This window comes from Rousettus aegyptiacus, unplaced genomic scaffold (genome assembly GCF_014176215.1).
Source record: "Rousettus aegyptiacus isolate mRouAeg1 unplaced genomic scaffold, mRouAeg1.p scaffold_m13_p_8, whole genome shotgun sequence".
Taxonomy (NCBI): Eukaryota; Metazoa; Chordata; class Mammalia; order Chiroptera; family Pteropodidae; genus Rousettus; species Rousettus aegyptiacus.
This window is the reverse complement of record NW_023416311.1, coordinates 2,922,164-2,931,937: the sequence shown is the minus strand read 5'-3', so window position 1 is coordinate 2,931,937 and position 9,774 is coordinate 2,922,164.

The window sequence follows — 9,774 nt, the reverse complement described above, 5'->3', positions numbered from 1 at the left end:
AATTTTCCCTCTCGACCCACCAAACCAGCCACTCTCAAGCCCTGCACAAAGCGGGAACGTAGTCCTCTGCTCCACGAGGTCGAGCTTGGTCCTGTAACTTGCTTCGGCCAACAGAACTTTAGCAGGAAGGATGCAAGCAGGGGATTTTAATGCACTGATGTGGTTTGACTCGATTTTTGGTGCTTCTTCCATTCACCGCAAGAGGAGCATGCCGTGCAGGGACGCTGGTCCCAGAATGGAAAGCCTCGAATGGCAGACGCGACCCCAACCCACAGCCTGAGGCTGAGCCTCCCGGAGATATGCGTGCTCGTGTGAGCCGTGGAGAAGTGACAGTTGTCTATTACACGGCAGCTTCATCGTAATAAGCAAGTGATAAAAGCTTAAGTCCCCCTTGCAACACAAAGAGACCAAGGTTCATCTCGAATCCTTGGCAGGCGACCATATCCAGTGGATTTTAAAACAACGGTAATGTGCGCTTCATGGTATTCGCTTTTCGGTTTCGTCGGGTTCTGGCAATTAAAATTAATTTCTTAAGTAGTGGTCCAGAATTTCATTTGAATGACCCCTATATTTTTATTTGAATTTTAAGGAAATGAATGGGAAGGAAAACATCTGCGTCAATAAGACTCCAAAGAATAAGTGGTTCTGACAAACAAACAAAAAAAGGAGCCATGTCATCGGACCCAAAAGGAAGTCTCTGAGGGTGGCAGAGACCGGCAGCTCGCGTTTGGAGTTCAAGGCCACACGTGTAAGTTCCAGTTTGCTCCTGCAGAGGGGCGCCCTGCTCGCCGAGCCCTGGTTTCCTCACTTGGGGAGTGGGAGCAAACCAGCATCATCGCGAGGATGAGATCGGGCCCATGGGAATGGCTCAGGTAACCCAGGAAGGGATGAATGAGTGGGGGGCGAAGGGGCAGAGGTGAGGCCCAAAGAACGAACTCCGATTGGGAACAACCTCTTCTTTAATCTTCATTACCTTTTACTAAAGCTTCGGTCCCCTGAGAGGGCCAGTCAGCGCACAGAAGGAGAGAGCGACGGAGGAGCGAGGCGAGAAGTTTCCTCTGCAGCGCAATTTGCAACATTTCCCCCAAACCGCTTGCTCGCAGTTTTAGTCTGATTTCCCTGAAAAACAACTCCATATCTTCCGAGAAACAGGATAGGGCCGACTGAGCAGGTCCTGTAGTATTTAACCTTTGGCATTTGAATTACGATGCGTCTTGGTGTGGGCCTTTTTGGATCCCTGAATTTGGGGATTCTCTGAGCTTCCTGGGGTTTTACGTCCATCTCCTTCACCAGGTTAGGGAAGTTTTCCATCATTTTTCTTTCAAACAGCTGTTCCACATCATGTTTTCCTGCAGGTATGCCAATCGGACAGATATTTTGACCTTCGATAGTGTCCCATATGCTCCAAAACTTGTTTTAACAGTCTTGGCATCTTTTACTTGCCATTCCGATTGAGTTCCTTAGCTTTCCCATCCTCCTGCTAGAGCATTTAATCCTTTTCTTTATACATTTTGTTTATTCTTTTGTTTATTTCATTTAATATACTTCTCCCGGGTAATGTGTTCTTCATTTCAGACTGGTTCTCTTTTATAACTTCCATTTTTATTTTTATATTTTTTATCACTTTGCTGAAGTTCTCACTGAATTGATCTACACTGCCAAAAAATGCAAAGAAAAGATTGTGCAGAAATGACCGACCCGGCCGGTTAAACTCTCTGCCATCATCCTGCCCAGGACTCTCCAGCTCACATGTTTTCCCACAGCTCCTTCCCCCACCTCAAGGAGGCTCCAGCTCACATCTGTCGACTCATGGCTTGCCAACCAGTTAATGTCCTTCCTTCTCTTTGTCGCTGTGTAGGAAGAAAAAGGCTGTATGAAATGGCCTGTGAAGTTACAATACAATCCGGGTCCAGCCTTTGGATAGGAATGCGCTGAGCAGGTGCCGGCATCAATAAGTGCTGCTCCCTGCTCATAGCCTAGGAGTCCCGTCTCTCTGTTAGAGAATCCGGTAATGGTGCTGATAACGCCAAGGTCACGGGTTCCGCAAAACAAACGACCTGTAAGACCAGTGTCTGGAAATTCCTCCCCGCTGCATCCCCCCTCCCGAAGCTCCCCCTCCCCATCCTGAGAAAGGAGGCCCATGTGAAACCGCAGACAAAGGAATCACGTGCCCCTTCATGGACACTGCAGACGTATATAAATGTAAGACATCTAACCAGAGCGAGCTTGTGCATGGAGTTATTAACCCACGCGCTCCGCCGGCCTAATAAATTCTCCCTCCTCTAAGAAAGTGGTCTGAGCGCCAAAGTGTGTTTGTCTCTGTGTGTGTTTTGTTTTGTTGCTAATAAGTCTATTAAAAATGAAAATCTCTCAGTTTAACAGTGGAAAGTATTCCTCTAGATATTTTCTCAGTATAAAGGGTTTGAAAAGGCCGTTGATGAAAGGAAGACTAAAGAATACCGACGGTTCAGACCGCAGATAACCCCTTATGAGGAAAACAAATGTGTGAGCCAAGCAAGGGCAAAGAGAAGATCCCCAGAGCAAGAGCCTACATGTATGAATGCCACCATGGGAGAAACACACTAATTTGTGTAACAAATATTGAGAAAACTACCATGCTCCAGGCATTATTCAAAGTGCTAGAGGTGGAATAGTGAACGAAACAGACAAAAATCCCTCCTTTTGTGAACTTATACTCCAGTGGAACAAGGGGGAACGGTGACATGTTTCCAAAGCATGTAATGGTCTCCCCATTTCTCATGATCTGAGCGTCCGGCCGAATACGTGAGAAACACGACAAGCCCACGACCTCCCTTCGGCCTCAGTATTTAGGGACAACCTGAAGCAGTGTGCGTGGTCACCTAATCTACATCATCTGGGGCCCTGAAGCCCACGTGGTTAATTTGACTTAAACCCTTAAACACTGTTTTTTTTTTTCTTTTGTTTCTTTCCCTTCCCAGGAAACAATAGCCCTTCCTGCTCCTGGCGGCACCTGGGGACATGGCAGGGTCCAGCTTCTGTCCTAACAAGTAAGAAACTTATCTCACCATGTGTTAAAAAGGCTTAGAGTCAGAGTCATCTGTATTTATATGTCTTCTCTCTTTCTATGCAGATGTTTCTATCTGGATGTGTCTCTCTCGTTACAATGATCAATTTCTGTATCTATAATAATGCCAATATCTATAACTATATCAAAATGACTGTCTCTAACAATATCATATACTGTATCTATACTTATAACTACATCAATATCTATATTTCTATTATCATATATAATGACACTGATATTTATAACATCATAACTAACTGCATCTGCATCTCTGACTATACATATATTCCTCAGAACACCCCGCCCATCGGTACTCAAGAAATGTAGATTCCTCCTTTTATGATATAATTCAGAAAACCAGAAGATGAAAACTGGGGAGAGAATACCCAGCATGCCTACAGAATGTCTGAATAACAGAGAAATATATTTTTCACTCCTTGAATATTATCGTGGGGCCACCCTGTGCCATGTACGGTTTTAGGTGCCATCTGAGATGAATAAGGCTACAGGAGTCCCAGCCCTCTCAGGGTGTATAGTCTGAGGACATCTCACAAAATTGTTTTAGAGAACGGTCTTCTGAAGTGCTTTCAAGTGTCATTGGAAGCTGATTTGGCATGGTGGCTCTGAGAGGCAGCAGCTATGCTAGAGGAGTCTCGCATAGAAATCAGATGTCTGATTTCACTACCCTTTGGACTGAAAAAAAATAAGCTATTTATTTTATGAGGCAACACATTTATCACATCCTAGAAAAACATAGAGGTACAGAGCCAGGGTGGGCCATGCCGCCTACCGGCAAGATGCTCTTAGCCACTGTTTGTGTCCAAACTTGAAGGCACAGTAATATCAGCCTTGCTCCCTGCCAGGTTTGGCGAGATCATCCTCGTAAATCACTTTGACAGCTCGGTGTCTCTTGAGAGTGGGGTTTGATAAATGTTGTGATGCCCTCTCACACCCAGCAAATTCTGACACCAACCCTCCAGTTAATCTTAGAACCAACCTATGTTGCGTTCATTCATTCGAGAGATATTTGAGGATCGATAGAGCCTCGACCGTGTCAGGCAAGGCGACTGCTTCTAAGTGGGTTACCGTCCTGGAATAGGGGGCAAAAGACAACAAGCAATATATTGATTTGACAGGCAAGATGATTAAAAGTGGTAATATGTGCCCAGAAGAAAACAGAATGAGGTGATTCGATGACTGGACTCGGGGGCAGGATGGGTGTGGGGCATGGCAAGTACAAAGGCCTGAGGCTGACTTTTTCTAGGGTGGACGAAGCCCGGTGCGGCAGATTCCTGAGCGAGGAGAAGAGACAGTGGGGTCAGAGATGCAGAGAGGAGACGGATCGGCAAGGACCTTTAGGCCATAAGAAGGGTTTCGGCTTCTGTCTGAAGTGCAATGGGGGGTCTTCAGAGGATTTTAAGAGGAAAGGGACACGGCCCAGTTAAGTAGCGAATTTCCTCGGTTACTCAGTTTTGAAATGAAATAGTACAGGGAAGGAAAGAATGCAGAAGGGAGACAGATTTGTGTTTTGGAGAGCTCACTGGCACTCCGGCGGAGAGGGGATTTTCAAGGGGCGAGAGCAGATGTGGGGCCGCAAGTTAGGAGGCTTTGGCAATGGCCTAAGCAAGCAATGATGGCAGCTAGGACAAGGGTGATGGCAATGGCGATGGGAGGGCGGAAGTTGGTGGGATGGGTTTTTTTTCAGATATAGTTGACATTCAATATTGTTTTCTATTTGTTTCAGGTAGAGAGCTTAGTGGTTGGACATTTATATAATTTATAAAGAGATTCTCCCCCTGCCTTAAGTACCCACCTGGCACTATATATACATATTACAATATTACTGACGACATTCCCTACGCTGTACTTCATGCATGGGATGGCTTTTTGCGAGACCCCATTAAGAGGACTTACTCATGGTTTCTGTAGAGGAAATGAAGCAAGGGAGGAATTAAGGGTGAATCTCAGGCTTTGGACTTCTGCAATGACATATTCAGCAGGTTATGTTTTTTATCTGCACACATGATGCTGAAGAGGTTTTCTAATATGTCCCAGCTCCCAAAGGCTGTAAGGGCAGGGACAGGATTTGAAGCCGCTGAGCTTTGTCCTGGTCAAGCCTCCCGACAGTATTCTACTTCTGTCCTACCTGCCACGCACCTCCATGTCTGATTCCTGGCTTTTTCCGCCAAAGGAAAAGATATGAGATGCTGAGGTCCTTTCAAGGAGGGAGGGGCTCGGATTGTGTTTACTTAACCTGGTCTACTCTATCCTCTCTGGGAGAAAAAAAATAAAAATCTTTGGCTCTGAAATTGAGGACATGACAAAATCCCAGTGTGCTTTGTCTTTGACCAAATAATAAAATTTCATCAACGTCCTCTCCTATCATCTCAGATCCGGTATTGTAAGGACTTGCATTTCCTGACGGGAGTCTTTTGAAACAATGTTTGGAAGACACTCAAAAACGCCTCGCGTTTAGGAAATATGGAGAGTGCTCCAAATGGCAGCTGTCAGTGTTTTCAAAACAGAGACTGCAGAGTCAGATGGGTAGAACCAAAACCCTTGTTCCACTCATCATTAGGTGAAGAGGTTCCGGCAAAGTGATTGCAATACTGTGCTACAGTTTCGTCACCTGAACATAGAAATAATGGTCTCTACTTCATAGGATTGATATGAGAATGAAAGGAGATAACACATGTAGACTGCTTAGAACAGCACTTGGCACATTGTAAGAGTATTACTATTACTATTATTATGTTAAGTATATCATCATTATCATCATCATCATCAAATGGTAATAGGAAGAGAGAAGAAATAATGATTTCTTAAAGATATCTTGCCTGAAAGGTTTTGTAAACATATCCTCATTTGTACATATATTAATACCTCAAAGGAGGTGTTTTTCTTTTCATTATAGACACGAAAAAATTGAGACTCAGAAATTTTCCATGACTAAAAACTATTGACTCAAATTTCTTGAATGTTGATGATGTTCCAGGCACTGTGGTAAGCCCTTTACATGTATTAGGTCCCATAATAGAAACATGATGCAGAAGGTACTATCGTTACCACCATTTTATTAATGAGAATATTGATGTTCAGAGACTCGTAGCTACTTACCCAATGGCATACAGCCAGGAAATGGGAGAAATTACACGTGAATCTAGATTTGCCGAGCTCTAAACATTTGGCTCTTGGTCACCGTGTTTATTCACCAGTGTGAATTGATCTCGGGGAGAACTTCAAACTGAGAGGGTGCACAATTCTCTGCTCATCAGCCTTTGCCTTGATTTTTAGAGTCAACCTATTCGGGATCTAAGCGCAAACACCCAAAGCAGAACAACGCTTCGCTTGAAGCTTGTATACGGGTTGCACTCCAAATGCTCTCTTACACTGTCCTGGGAACTGATAACACATATGATCCTAAAACAGCATTTCGGGGTGGGAGTGGGTTAATGTTTTTAAATGAATTAAAGTGTACACACTCAGAATGCACATAAATGAATGGCGGAGAGTAATCGAATCATTCACAACCAGGGATACAATTACAGATCTTTCACTCTGAGAAATGGAGTAGGGTCTTCCAAGGAACCAACTTTCTGACAGAGACCAGCTATAAACTCTGGACAAAATACCAAAACCAAGACCAGAATGTGCTATGGAGCAAACAAAAGCGGTCAGAAAATGGGGCGAGGCTACCATCAGAGAAAATGAATGATATTTGGTGAGTTACCCACTTTTATGGGGAAAAGTCAATAAAGAGTGTGCCAGAGGAGGGAATCCCTAAATGCTATATACAGATTGTGTCCCAACTGTATGGCCGATCCTTACAGAGAATCCTTTCAACGTCAAGCTAAATGAGCTAAGAGAGGCTCAGAGGGTTTCTGAACATTGTAGGGGAGACAGAGCATGGAATGTGAGTCAGGCCAAATTCACTGCTTGCTAGAACAAATAAGCAAACAATCGAACAATAACTACGCTCTGGGGAAACAGAACAAATTCCAGAATCTCTACAATATATTATAGAAAAATAGTCAGCATACAATCCAAAACTACTACACACACAAAGAAACAGCAGGAAAACATGACCCATTTTCAAGAGAAAAATGACATCAATAGAGAAAACCAATGACTCTTACATAAAATTAGTAGAAAAGGATTTGGGCAACTATGCTATAGCTCTAATTGTTGCAGAAAAGTTGCACTACCTCAGAGCAGGGAGAAACCAAGCAGCACTTAGAATCATGGAGTGACTCATTTTATTTCGCCAGCGGTCCCAGAAGAGCTAGTGCTCTGGAAATCTGGGCCCCAAGCATAGGGGCAGTTTTATTTTTATACTCACATTGTTACAGTTGGCATGGGCTGATTTACAGACCCCGGGCCGTGCCCAGATGGTTACAGATCATAGGATTTTCTATCTGACGAGCACAAAAGCAATACATCTTTAGGGGAGGACGAGTTCTCAGTTGCCCTTGAGATCTCTGGCCTTGCAACAAGCATGTTTACACAAGCAGAACAGAGCTAACTAGAAATGTTGGCCAATTAAGAGGGAAATTCCTCTTCATAATAACTATGCTCAAGGACTCAAGTTAAATATGCTCACAGTGAACAAACGAAAACATTTCGCGAAGAAATAGAAACCATTGTTTAAACTGAAAATCTTTAATGGGAAAGATATATGACCTTCAAGCAAAAATTCAGTGAGTGACCTTTAAGTTATTTTTTTCGAAGAAGAACTTGGAAGAAGTGCCTCCCACAGGAGGTGCACCCTTTCTGGGTGCAACCGGAACCCCCCAGGGTGACAGCCTCAGTGAGAAAACCCGGAGAGCTCTAAAGTAGAAGACGACCACCGATGCGAATGTGAATCTGTGAACATCATTCTCCATCACTACGGGCGGCTTTGGGCAGAAACGAAGGATACCAGACAGCAAGCCAAATGACAGCACCCCCTTTCAGAAGTCAGTGGGAGCAGGATTAGGGCCAAAGGGGGGGGGCCCTTTGCGCGCCCGTCAATGACATCATAAGGGCCTACGGAGCAGTCCCCAATGAGGCAGTCATGGTGGTGGGATTTTACCGTATGACCTTTGGAAACAAACAGACAAACATCTCTGCCAAGGACATGGTTCTATTCGGGAAAAACAGGAGTAGAAGATAGTGTTGTAGGAAGCAACACCGACGGAGGAATTCGGACGCTCAGACCACGTTGTTAGAGGAAGGGGAAGTTATTAGGCCAGCGGAGGGCATGGGGTTAATAGCTCCACGCACAAGCTCGCTCTGGTTAGATGTCTTACATTTCTATACGTCTGCAGTGTCCATGAAAGGGCATGTGATTCCTTTGGTGGAGGTTGCAGATGTGGCTCCTTTCTCAAGATGGTGAGCGGGAGCTTCGGGAGGGAGGCTGCAGGGGGAGAAATTTCTAGGCTACTGGGCTTACAGGTCGTTTGCTTTGTAGCCTGTAAACAAGCAACAGGCATAGTTACAAAAGTAGAAAGTAGCTCATTACCAACTTCGGCTAATAAGAGGGAAATTCCTCTTCATCGACAGGCCATATGAACAGAATGAATCACGATGTCACCCTCGGGGACAAGAACACTCCGCTGACAGGCTGGAGCTTAGCCATTGCTTGGCACGGAGCTCTGCGAGGAGGAGGTTGCTGCTGCATTTCCCCCTCTCCTCCCAGCTGTACTATCCCTTTGACCACAAGTCATGTCCAGAGACACAACAAACCTCCTCCTGGGGGATTAGTATCCTCCCAGCTGCACACCAGAGACTTGCGGCTGCGATGGCATAAGTGCCACCAAAGGAAGACAAGAAAGAACATAGTTTTCTGGCTAATACTGAGCTGAGTCCTTGCGAGGGAGACTTTCTGGATCAATAACATCATTTTCTGGTAAGGAAAAAAAAATACATGTGGTAACATAAAAGTGACTAGTAAAGTGTGTCTAAATCTGCAGAGCAGCAGGGAGGGAAGAGTCCTATTGTGCTGCCATAGCTGGGTCACTTCAGACCCAATGCTAGGTAAGTGTCCCTTTGATGGGAAAAGGGACCTTCATGAAGTTCATTAGAAATATGCCAAGACTCCATGACAGCATTTCCTCGCATTGCCTTTGGAGGGCTGGAAGATGCACCCCTTGCTAGGTGAATGAATGTCCTTTGGTGAATGACTCACCTCTCGGACCCTCGGGCCCTACACGTTGAGAGAGGTACGTGGGACAGTGTGCAGAAACATCTCACACGGGGCGAGTGCCACACGCTCGAACCTCCTTTCGCTGTGACGATTTCCCTCCTCTTCAGCTCTGGGGTCACCGAGACTTCAGAAATCACCCTCATTCAGGGTTAAGGTCGGGAATGTTTCTACAAAGAAAATGTCGAAAACCTGAGATTTGTCCCTGGCGGTTCCAGTTCTAGCCTCTACCCATCGTGACAGATGAGGAAGCCGAGGCACCGGGACATCGGGCACTGCTCGATGGCACAGACCCGGCGAGCGGTGGGTTACGCCGGAGCCCGGGCTGCCCAGCCTTCCGACCCGGTGCTGACGCCGCATCCCACGAGCGGCGGCGCCAGGATTTCAGCTGCAGACCGCGCATTCCACAGAGGCTGCATCGAGCTGGCACACCGCGCTGCCACTCACAACCCCGAAGGAATAAAGAGGGCCGACGCCGACCGCGCCGAGCCCTTTCCTAGATGCTTCACGCGCGTCGTGCCATCTGATCCTGACAGTGACGACC